Consider the following 13,898-nt stretch of genomic DNA (forward strand, 5'->3'; position numbering starts at 1 on the left):
CATTTCTTGCCATTTCTTCTCATTAGTAAAGCTTATCCTTTCCGAAGTGGTACCTACCTAAATGATAAAACCTACCTATGCATGCATAAATAAATATCGATCTTGTAACAATGCTTAAAAAAATAGTTTCCTCCTTCCAATATTTCCTTCTTCCATTAAGGCGCCAATGCAAAAAAAATAAAATAGTAATTTCCAATTTACTTTACTACTTGGTAAATGCCCAGAAAGATGTTTTAAATAAGCGGATTTAACTTTAGTATGAACATATAGACAACCAAGCAACAGATGATAAAATTAAAAAAAGTACCTATTTGTTACCTAATGCATAACATCATCCCTAAGATTATTATAGGGTACCTATTAATTAATCACTGTTAATTGACCGTGTATATTTTAAATAGTAAAAACATGATTATAGCTACGATGGGAGTACTTTTAAAAGCTATCTAATATACCAAAATTTTGAAAATATATACCAACTTACACACTATAAATACACTACATCGGCTTAGATCATTTATAAATCTAGATAGACTGTGGGATCTGTTAAAACGTCAAAACATATTGACAGTTTACCTCAATTTCGAGCAAAGCACGCACACTAATACAAATCGCGAGTGTAAGACGTAGCTTGTATCGCACACTAAGGTAGTAAACCTGGCCTGTTTTCATTGGGTGTCTAGCAGCAAGAAGCTATATCAAGACGTATAAATTATCACTAAATTAAATTATAATAGACACTCCAAATTCTCATATATTATAAATAGTAATATTGGGAAATTGTAGTGAAATAAAAGATATAAGTAGGTATTTATGCAGAAATGTATCAGAATTTGAAAAATATTTATAAGATGGATTCCTGTAAACCCTATTTTATAAATATTAACCTCTTACATTAATATATCTTGGAAGCAGGGTATATTATGTTAAAAAACATTCGGACTTATACCTACATACTCTACCCTACGTAAAAACAAGAAAAATAATATAAATTTAAATTATTTCATACAACCGTTATGTCATGTCATTAACCCTTCACCTGATACCAAAAAAATTTGTAACCATATCCCTAATCTATATATATAAAAGATTTCCACGTATATAGCCATTCATCACGATATCTCTGGAACCATTAGGGCTAAAAAGACTTGAAATTTGGTAGGAATATTCATTTCACCGAGTAGAGGTCAGCTAAGAACGGATTTTCCAAAATTCCACCCGCATGAGTTTTTTTTATTATGAGTAGAACAACGTCTGTCGGGTCAGCTAGTTACATTATAAAAACAACTGCTAAATTTAGTCAAATTAAAAACATTTTATATCATAGCTAAATTGCGTTACACTTGAAATATGTCATTTTTTCATATAGCTCATTCGGAAGCCAGTTTTCCTAAGAGAAGAAACTCTAACGTTCCTCTTTTCGAAACAGATTAGGTTTTACGAGTTCTTATTTTCAATTAAACTTACAAATAATATCAATTGCAATATATGCAAAGTGATGCAACAAAAATACTCAAACGTCAAATACTAAATAGTCGTATAATGCACACGAGTAAGTCAAAAAAAGTAAATTAGTTAAAATACAAGATTTATTGAGTACAGTATCAATTCACACATACCGTAAATAAGTAAATGCATTATGCGTGCATTTAAATTGGCTATTTACGTGCATTTAAACAGAATTCCCGGTAGCAGGATCATCCAGCTACCACAAGTAGCGCCACTTGATGTGCATCACGCATGGACCAGCCATCGCGTCCCTCGACCGGATATTTTGGGTAAGGGACCCACACCGCATCGCCACCACAAGCATTAAGCGAGACGATGCCTGTCACGAGAACTCTAACAAAAAACAAAATAGTATATTACGCACCTAGGGAGAAAAGTCGGTCATTGTCATCCCCGGAATATAGGGTGGCAATGTCCTACTTATCTCACGTGGTGCGTATACGATTTTTTTCCCACCTGGATGAAAAGTTCTTTTCTCCCTCGTACCAGGGACTGAAAGACAGCTTTTCATCCAGGTGGGAAAAAATTATGTTCATCTACATATTATGCAATACTCGCCAGATGCCTTTACTTACAATTTGAGTTAAAATTTACATTTACATTAACTCATAATTATTATTAACTAGCTGACCCGGCAAACGTTGTTTTGCCATATAAATTGTATTGATCTTGTGCTTGCTAGTTGATAAGAGATGGCGCTAGTTGTATTCATTAGTAACAATCACACTTCTTTTATATTGTGTATAATTCACACTATAGTTTTATAAATTATAGCCTATTTGTTATTCTGGTATGTAAGCTATATTATTGTAAAGTTTCATCAAAATCTATTCAGTAGATTTTGCGTTAAAGAAGTGCAAACATACATCCAGACATACAAACTTTCACATTTATAATACTAGGAGGACTAGCTGACCTGACAGGCGCTGTTCTGTCAATAGAAAAAAATTATGTATAATCGCTGTCTAAGAATGTTTATCACCTTAAGGTTTACAATTACAAGTACACATCGATATCACAAAGTCGACGATATATTATGTCATTGATTTATTAGGCAGGTAATATTATGATTCTAGATATAGCATTTTAGACTTTACTGCGTATAACGTGATGCCGACCCGGCAAACCTTTATTGCTGTACAAAAGTACCCCATACCCACTCCTTGTTTGAATTGTCATATGTAATGAAATATATAGGTAATTCTTATTTATAGATAAATATCCGAAGACCGAGCCATGCTCGGTATTTTAATAATGTACAAAACTTGAATAAAAAAAATATCTAGATTTGAATTCTAATGTTCTTGTAGCTGTTGCTGATTAAAACACGGATAAAACTCCTTTTTTTTTAATTGAAACCTAGCCAGCTCGATTTATCGCCCCCGAAATCCCCTGTACACTAAATTCTATGAAAATCGTTGGAGCCGTTTTCGAGATTCAGATTATATATGTTATTATATAAATTATTATACAAGAATTGCTCGTTTAAAGATATAAGATAGGTTCCGGATAAGAAATCAGATAATCACCAACAGGCCATATAGTAAAACCTTACAAAACACGCTAACATCTTATGGTATGAGTGTTATCCCGATCGGTTCAGTAGTTCTTGCAGTATAACCGAAGGAAAAAAAAGTATTTGTGTACTTTTGTACGCCACGCTAGAAGTTTTTCTTCTTTGGCGTAATAAAACAAAACAAATCTTTAAAAAAAATACCTCGTGCTATTCTACGTGTGTAGAAAAAACAATATTGTAATAAATAAGGTATTCAATAGAACCAATGAAAAAATTATTTGCCAGTGGGAGGCTCCTTTGCACAGGATGCCAGCTAGATTATGGGTACCACAACGGCGCCTATTTCTGCCGTGAAACAGTAATGTGTAAGCATTGCTGTGTTTCGGCCTGAAGGGAGCCGTAGCTAGTGAAATTACTGGGCAAATGAGACTTAGCATCTTATGTCTCAAGGTGACGAGCGCAATCGTAGTTCTGCTCAAAATTTTTGGGCTTTTCAAGAATCCGGAGTGGCATTGCATTGTAATGGGCAGGGCGTATCAATTACCATCAGTTGAACGTCCTGCTCGTCTCGTCCCGTATTTTCATAAAAAAAATATTATACCGCATAATTTAGTTAAATAACGAGTAATTATTTTTTTATTTTTTAATTCTCGTCAAGACGTTTGGTAGCTCAAGTATAATACAAATGGTCTAGTTGCCATGCTAACGTCAGGGTGTCGAATTTGCGTGACGGCGTGCGCGCTCATCGTAAAACTTCAGTCTGACAATTTTACCCTAACGCGGCAAAAGAAATATAACTTCCAAAAGAAAAAAGAAGGAGATTTACCGTCTAACTGAATGGTGTCGAAAAGTCGTGACTCGGATCGTGCCCCTTCGAAAAAAATTACTCATTTTTATTAAAAAAATTAATACTTACCCGAATTAAAAAGAATAAGATAAATGAAATAAGATAAGATAATCTTGAATAAGATAATCTTTAGTATTTAAATCTACGTACTAACTTTGAAATGCTCAGTCAGTCTTGAAAAAAATTGGCCTTGTCGCTGTATAGCATTCTCTTCTAGACAACCAATAATTGTTGTCACTTCTTTGATTCTATCATAGTACCTACTTTATGAAAAACTTGTTTGATTTATTTTGTCAAATTGAAATCTACCTACATAATATAAAAAAATGTATCTAGCTATAAGCTAAATTTACGAGATTCAACTCTCAAAGTGATAACCCTCACTTTTAGGATTGATACACAAATAAAATTTGAAAAACATTTTTTTATTACACTTACACATTTTTTACACACAAAAGTAGATCTTGTAGATGAAGCCACAACCTGAGAGTTGAACAAAGCATACAAGATTTTATAACGATACGTCACTCGAATGGTTAGCTCAGTTGATTAGAGCACCGTCACGGAACGCCGGAGGTCGTGGGTTCGAATCCCGTATCGTTCATAAAATTTTGTTTTTCAAATTTTATATTTTGTGTACCTATTAACATCTTATGTCTCGAGGTGATGAGCGCAATTGTAGTGCGGTCAGAAATTATGGGTTTTTCAAGAATCCTGAGCGGCACTGCACTGTAATGGGCGGGGCGTATCAATTACCATCAGCTGAACGTCCTGCTCGTCTCGTCCCCTACTTTTATAAAAAAGAAAAGGTACATAGGTACCTAAATGGTCCGTCTCCTATTATAAATATAATTTGTCGAACACAATTTAATTAGAATTAATTTAGGTGTTAATGTAAAGCAATTATTCTCGTACATGAGCTTTAAAAATTAAAAAAAAAACATTAATTTGACACAGCCATTAAACGGATACGCCGCCATTTTGTTGTGTTTGTTTACATTCAGCACTTCACGCTCCCCGCTCACGTTAAACGGTGTGGAAAAAGTAATCTAATTTGACATTGACTTGTGTTTTTGATGATTATTCGTTACAGTGTGATGATTTGTTCACCGCACCTGTTTTGAATTAAATAATGAGGTTATATACTCACCAATGCGTGCTTATATACATATATAGTGTAAGTACCTACATAAACGTGTCTGCTTACATCGTCAAAGCAGCATAATGCATAATATGATAATTGTTTCCTCGTATAAAGAAATAATAACGATTTTTTTAAATTTATCTGTCTGCTCGGTCGAGCAAATCTCAGAAATGGCTAAACTGGTTTGGAGGATTTTGACGGTAGATTGCTCATGATTTTTTATAAAAGCATAAACTTATTATTGTTATTTATTTATTAACGATACCATAAAAGCAAGTGTTTTTATTTATGTAGTATTAGTTACTAATGTTATAGAACGTACTTTAAGCTACTTTTATTTTAGAAAATAAATTTTGTTCAAATATCAAATCTCAAAACTATATGAAGATAAGCTAACATATTATTGGTTTATGATATTGTCACACAAACTATAGCAGCACAGGAGAAGTCAGGGGGTGGCTGCTATGTTAAAACTCATTATTAGGAGTTGGTAATTGAGGAGTACCTTATAACTAGAACAGTTTTATAAAATGCATTGTTAAACATATGTGTCTGGGTATATAGCGAGATAGACTTGTCGAATAAATTATTTTATTTAAGTACAAAAACGTACGTTTAAACGTACAGTCTTTATACCTACAATTTCTACTAAAACACATTTTATATATTTTTGACATATTGTTTATATAATTCAAGGATTCCAAACATTATTTAGTCATTAGATATAGTTGTTTCTAAATGGTTTCAAAAACCCTAATCTCCGGACGATTATGTAATGATAATGTCGCGACGCCATATTGTTCACTATCCCGCTCTACGATTGGCTCATCATTTCTATTTCCGGTCAATTAATATCATTATTGTACGCCCAATACTAATTTTGCAATAGCAATGATGTAATATTATAGTGTAGCACAGTATGTGCTTTATGTTTTATATTTTAATAATCTACTATCATTTATTTGAATGAACCAATGAACAAATGAACCAATTTCAGTGATGAAACTGCAAGGCGTAATGAAACGAAAATATTGAATACGTTTTTAAAAATATCGATAGAATGGAGAAATGGAGGATATGATTCAGTACAGTGTAGGTATCTGGCATATAGGTAGAATATATTCCTGTTATGTTAATTAAGTCTATTAAATAAATAAAATAAATGATTTCTCATAATGACAATGAGAAACACATAAGGGACACAGACTAGGCAATGTTACCGAATAATTTTATAACTTCCAATTGCAAAATGGAATTTTTATCAACTTTAATTTAAAAAGAATTTAAAGCAGTAGAAGGATATTCCATTAAAACTAAGATAAGGTTATATTATTCCCATTACCTTTAACCTTCAGTACTTAGCTTTAGTACATCACAAACATGTTTAATATTTTAAATTTCTTGAAAAGGGGTGCACTTAGGGGTAGATATCTATATTGGTTTTATGGTAAAAGTATTTGTTTACTTAATATACTAAATGAATCTATGACACTTGCTAAATAACTATAATTAATGGTTCTACTGGTGAGTACGCGGATCTCTACTATTAATTGGTTAAAATGGTTACTCGGACCAGTCATGTAATGGTTATAGACAAATGGTTAATGGTAACTAGGACCGGACCGATCAATGGTTACTCGCGTACTGCCTCTCTACTATGCATTGGTAATAAATAATAATGGTTAAAATGGTTACTCGGGCCGGTCCTGTAATGGTTAATGGTAAGTAGGACCGGCCCGATCAATGGTTACTCGCGTACTGCCTCTCTACTATGCATTGGTTAATAAATAATAATGGTTAAAATGGAAACTCGTGCCGGTCCTGTAATGGTTAATGGTAAGTAGGACCGGACCGATCAATGGTTACTCGCGTACTGCCTTACTAAAGGCAACAAATGGTTTTATTGCAATTAATTTTATCTACTAAGCAATATTTGTAATATAATGCTGTGCTATGTAACATTTCTAAACAGTTATTTTCCTCTCTTTAGGTATTAGTTATTTGTAGCATCATGTTATAGAAGCATATCTACCTATTCTTAGGTAATAATATAGGCGTGGGATATTATGTATGTCACAATTACAAAAATGTGCTTACGTACATAGATAAACTACATTATCAAGAAAGTTTTTTTGTTTGTTTGCTCGTACGGGTAAGGAGCTCGAGTCAACTTACAGAGGCTTTTCTTATGAATATAAGGGACAAGACGAGCAGGACGTTTAGCTGATGGTAATTGAAACGTTTCCCATTTCAATGCAGCGCCGCTCAGGATTTTGGAGACACCCCAAAAATTCTGAATGGCACTACAACTGCGCTCGTCACCTTGAGACATAACATGTTAAGTCTCATTTGCCCAGTAATTTCACTATTTATATTTGTAGTTTTCAGTAAAAAAAAAAACACTTTTTGTGAACGTGCTTATGTCTGGATCTACCCGTCGAATTTAAATATTTTTTTTAATGTGTAATTATATTCTGATTCCTATTGGAATCAGTATTCATAGGTATCGTGTCAAGAATATCTTTATTGAGAGGCAACAAGTCAAAATGTTAATATCCATACGTGTTTCTCTAAATAATTCACCAGGACCTTAGTTACAAATAGCGCAATTAGCTATTAACCTCGAAACATTTTGAAAAAGATATCCAAAGTTTTCGCTCCACGGATTAATGTAATATTCCTTCATAAAAACAGTGGCCACAAAAGTCACAATTCCCAAACAGCAAGCTATTATTAGAGCCACTAACAAATATGGAGTATTTATATTCGGCGGCGTACCCTGTGGTTAGCCGAATATTCGGAATGGTGAACGGAAGCAGCCGAACCGACGCAGGTTTCAAATCATTAGGGTTCCCTAGCAATGTATCTGGCGCACGAAATTATCGGGCTTACGTTAAGAGCACTGCATTTGACGCTTATCTGGTTTCTAGTTGGTTTAAGTACATGTTTTTCATATTATATTCTCCATTACTACATGTGGTGTGATCAAGACTGGATTTTTATTTGATTTTTTCTATTATCACAAATTGAAAAAATGAAACCGCACTTGACAGATTTTAAAATTAGAGAACTCAATAAAAAATAATGAATAATAAAATTTCATCACACCCGCACCCTTTTGCCCCATGCACCTACTGCTGTACTGGGTTGACCTGGATGTTAAAAGATTCAAACCAAACCACTTAATTATTATGCATAGGTACATTGAACATTGAAAATTATTTTTCTTGCATCATTTTACATATCTTTATATATATAATTCTTGTATGTCACTGAACTCCTCCTAGACGGCTGGACCGATTCTAATGAAACTTTCTGTGTGTATTCAGGTGGATTCGAGAATGGTTTAGATTCACAATTAAACTACCTCCTAAACGGCTGGACCTATTTTGATGATATTTTTGTGTGTTCCAGTGAATTTAAGATTGGTGTGTGTCTTCAGGTGGATTCGAGAATGGTTTAGATTCACAATTAAACTACCTTCTAAACGGCTGGACCGATTTTGATGATATTTTTGTTTGTTTCAGTGAATTTGAGATTGGTTTAGATTCTCAATTCCGCCCATATAATATAATTCTCCTGCTCATGTGTATGTTAGTGAACTGCTCCTAACGGCTGGACCGATTTTTCAAATTTAAAACATGTGTACAGGACAATGTCTGTTGGGTCCACTAGTTATATTGTAATTTTTATGATTTGTAAATCGATGGAAATGTAAATCTTGATATAAAAGAGTGGCAACGAGTTTCTTGCTACTTCTTCTCATTAGCTCAACCCTTTACAAAGTAGCGGTACTTAGATTCAATAAGAAAAATATTTTTTGACATTCATAAGTGTCATTTCCGTGACCTACATGAATAAAGTGATTTTGATTTGAACATGTTAAACTTTATTAATCGTAGACATTTTATTCATATAATGTAATCATTTTTGTATTACTTATCAACATACTACAACAATCCAAATACGTGGAAATTTTAATAATACATATTGAACATTTTTGTAAATCTTTTTCGATAAACTTAATTTGACTAATACATAACATGATACGAGTATATAGGTAACATAAAGGTAACAAAAAAAACAATATATCTATACAAATTAACATGATATTATAAAAAATTCCTCATGCTTTAAATGATTGCGTTCACAAAATTTTCTACACTATTTCCGTTTTTAAAACGCACGATAATTCAACCTGCATCAAATGCCCCGTCATTACTGGGAACACCGTAAACCACAAATAATAATTTGGAAGCGGTCATTATAACACATCTCAATTTGGTTTTAACACATAAATTGTGCGGCAATAGATGCGGGTGGCCTCCACTCACGTGGGATACCATTAACTTAATCTTAATGAGAATACAGAATAAGTTGGATTATGATTGAGTTATAGGCTGGCTTCAAATGCTTTAACGTTCATGAAATACCCATGATGGTTTCTAAAATATTTTTTTATTGATTACTTGTCGATATTTTACTGTTATACTTATATTTTTAAAATAAATCTAACTAAAAGCTAGTTAAGCTCGCGTGAGAGGTTTCTGAGATATATTATCTGTCCTTTGCACCAAGAAAAACCCTTTTTAAATAACATATACATTATGTGTTTCAAAAAAATATATATTTTTTACAATTTTCTGATTCGCATTAATGTGCCCATTTTTAAATCATACATTTAAAAACAAATCTGTGTCTGTTAAGTAAAATAAACAAATTATTATTAACATTTTTTTTTCAAAATTTTAAAATAAATTATTTTCGAGATATGGGGTGGAGAATGGTCTATTTCCTAAATAACTTTAATTATAAAATTGATACATAATATAGATTATAGATAATTAATTCATACCACACTTCACACGGTAGTTACACTTTATAGAACGCTTTTTTTTTATGATACTAGCAGAAAATTAGAAATGACTTAAATTTAAAATTCATTTACATACTTACGTTGTCGACCTTGAATCACTTAACCAATTAACCAAATTACAAGTTACTCGTTTCGGTAGATTCGAAGCAAATCTGGTGTGGTTATAATGAATTTAATGCGTCCAATATACAATAATTTATATTTATACAGTTTATTCGTTTTATCACTTTATATATGTAATATTTGATATTATAACACGATTCAAATATTGGATTACAGCACGCTACAAACTAATTTGGTATGTATATTACTGCTATTGTAAAATACTAATTAATTAGATAAAATGGCAGTTAAGTTTCTTGTATGTTCTTCTCACGAGCTCTACATTTTCCGAACGTTTGGTAGATTCAGTAATATAAATTAAATGTGACGATTCAAAAGCCTATTTGAATAAAGTTTATTGTACTTTGACTTTGACACATACACTCGAGGCATCCGAAGGGCTATGGGATTTATAAGACTACAAGGACCTAACATACGAGGAACTGTTTTAGTGGTAGCCTTGAGGAATACATCTAATGTAATGATACGCAATTTTCTGCGCATCCTTTATTTGACTATTCTGAATTTTCGGCTGATGGAAACAGTATTTATCTTTGTTTAAATGTTCGTAATAATTCATATTCATAAAACAGTCTGTTTCGGGGTGAATAAAATTCACACATCTATTATTACATCCTTATCAACCGGAGCATACCTACTCAAACACATTCCCTAGCGGAATGGAATATAATGAATGGAATTATCTGTGACAAAGTTATCCAACAACGATTTGGATAAAATTTAATCCCCCAACCCAATTAATACATACGTTGTAACCATTTACCGGAAGTTTCATCCCGAGGGCGTAATTCACAATCTGTGGCAAACGTAATGACAGCCCTCTGCATCTGTCAGTTGCGGGTCTGCGTGTGTGGTACGGGGTGCTAATCGATTTATGGTAAATGCATTATGGCGGGAAATATTCATCTGAAAATCTTTAATAATAATAATAATAAAAATTTTATTACATAACTACTAAACATAGGTCATAAGTTGTAATTTATAAAGGAATAATTATCAAAGAATTATTAACAAATTATGTAACTTCAACAAAATAGGTAAACAATTAATAAAGAAAAATAAAAAATGAATAAAACTGACCTATAATAGTAAAATTAAAAAAAAAAACAGTGCATTTTTTTTAAACTTATGTCATTATTGCAGGTGTTTCCAATCGGAGGCCCACTCAGTATACGTCGAGCCGATAACAACAAAATCTCTCGGTCTCTCGGACTAATCTTCATAATTTTCATTAATGCTCTGCAGTGCAAAAAAATACACCAACACTAAACTTTTGACGCGTGCCTACTCCATAAATCTTGGTATATTTCTTCAAATCTTAAAAAGTTTATGATACAAATATAAATTTTAATGATTAGTAAGTAACAGCAAAGAGGATTGTATTCTTTACCTAAAACTGTACATACATACTTAGATAAGATCATCTTATAAAAATAGCTCTAGATTATTTTACCCTTTTTAGGAAGCTTAAAATTTCAATCAATCTTTTCATGAATCTTAGTATATCTTTTGCAGTGAGCTAAGGTATCTCATATGGTTGAAGAATTGGACTTCGAAAAGAGATGCTACGTTTACGCATTAAAGGACCACATTGAGAGAGGATGTGGATTTCATTTGCACTATGAGGTACAGAATCTTCCTACTCTGCATACCCGGAGGCCTAAGATTGAGAGGTTTTTGTTTAATTTGCAGTGCCCCGTTAGTGTTCTGGTTAGAATGCGTAAGTTAAGAGTTAAACCCATTACAGAAGGGTTCAGTCAGTTCAGTTATTTGTACAATTATTAGTTTTTACTCACATACCTAATAATTTTTAAATTACCAGTAGGGGGCTCTTTTGCACAGGATGCCGGCTAGATTATGGGTAGCACAACGGTGCCTATTTCTGCCGTGAAACAGTAATGTGTAAGCATTACTGTGTTTCGGTCTGAGGGGCGCCGTAGCTAGTGAAATTACTGGGCAAATAAGACTGAGATGATTCTGAGCAGCACTACAATTGTGCTCGTCACCTTGAAATATAAGATGTTAAGTCTCATTTGCCCAGTAATTTCACTAGCTACGGCGCCCTTCAGACCAAAACATAGTAATTACACATTACTGCTTCACGGCAGATATCGGCGCCTTCTAATCTAAACTTAAACATAACAAAACGTAAACTCGTGTAATTCAAGTTGTTGCAAGTATGGGCGGCGGTAATTACAATGATATCACTCGTACACTTCTTTCCCTAACCCATAAAATAAAGTCATTTCTGACAATATCATTTATCATCATAGAACTTGACAATATTGTCATGCGTGTCAGTTGATTGTCAGTTTGACACAAGAGCCTTCATTCGACACAGCTAATAGTGGTATTGTCGACGGGTAGAGAAAGATATGTCGGATTTTGAATGCACCTGGCGTCTAGTGTGCCCAAAATATAAACTCAAAGTTGCATATTAAAGACACTTTTGGGAGGCTCTTTGCACAGGATGCCGGCTAGATTATTGGTACCACAACAGCGCCTTTTTCTGCCGTGAAGCAGTAATGTGTTCACATTACTGTGTTTCAGTCAGGAGGGCGCCGTAGCTAGTTAAGTTACTAGGCAAATGGCCTTAACATATTATGTCTCAAGGTGACGAGCGCAATTGCAGTACCGCTCAGAGTTTTTGGATTGCTTAATATATAAGAATATAATATAAGAATCCTGAGCGTCACTGCACTGAAATGGGCAGGGCGTATCAATTACAATCAGTTGAACGTCTTCTTCACCCTTATGTTCATTAAAAAAATAGTAAAATATACAAAATAGTCAGTCCCTAAGTGTATAGTCTCGTCCCTAATTTTCACTAAAAAAAATAATTTCTCCGTATTTGGAATAAACGAGGAATGCGCATTGTTCTTTCAATATTTTCAAAATCATCTAATACATCTTCTTCTTCATAAACATAATTCAAAGCGTCTTGCTTTTTTATTTTGAAACAGACATATATAAAATTATTATCCACGTCATTGAGAAAAAAAAATGGCTAACTTACGTGTGCTACTTCGGTTAACAGTCGTTATCAATAACGTATCTCTAGTTATGGATACATTGCTGTCACCGTTTAATGACAAGATCTTATCTATCCATAAAAGGCATAAAAGGCATTTATTTTCTCAAAATTGATTCCTTTAGAATTCTTTTTGATGTCATTTCTTATACTACTAGATACTACTACCGCTTCGGAAACAAATGGCGCTCTGAGAGAGAAGAAGCATAGTTATGTCCAATATAGTTATAGTCCAATGCTTTATGAAATGTAAGTAAGCGTAAGAGGATAGATTTGTCTTACCTCTAGTAAGTTAAACTAAGAATAGATAGGTTATTGAAAACAGCCGTAAGTTAATCAATCGGGTATAGTACCTAATCAATGGTTAGTGTATGATGAACGCGAAAATATTTATAAACGGCAGATTAAATCTTAAACAGTCGGTCATTACTTAAACGTCAGCCGGTGAACTCGGCTTAGTGTTTGTTTCAGTCAGTTAATAGACATTGAAGTAAAATGAAATAAGTAATAATAATTTAAAGGTTTATTTTATTCAAAAAGTTTACAGAAATCTTAAGACTAAGAACAATGGACAATGAAGTACCAAAATGGTGTCTAGTCAGCATTATGTTGGGAATAGTCTCGTCTAGAGACGCATAGTCTCAATGCTGGTATACTCAAGAGTCTAGACACCGAGACACAGACTTTGAGAATTAAACATTTATTTAATTATAATTAAAATAGATATCCAATCCCCCAAGTCAACTGCTACCATAAACATTGGCAATGAAAATAATAAAATTATATAGGTAAGATTAAAAAATAATAAATTCTAAATCTGTTAGTAATACACTTATCTGTAAGAACATAATA

Source organism: Leptidea sinapis, chromosome 4 (assembly GCF_905404315.1).
Source record: "Leptidea sinapis chromosome 4, ilLepSina1.1, whole genome shotgun sequence".
Lineage (NCBI taxonomy): Eukaryota > Metazoa > Arthropoda > Insecta > Lepidoptera > Pieridae > Leptidea > Leptidea sinapis.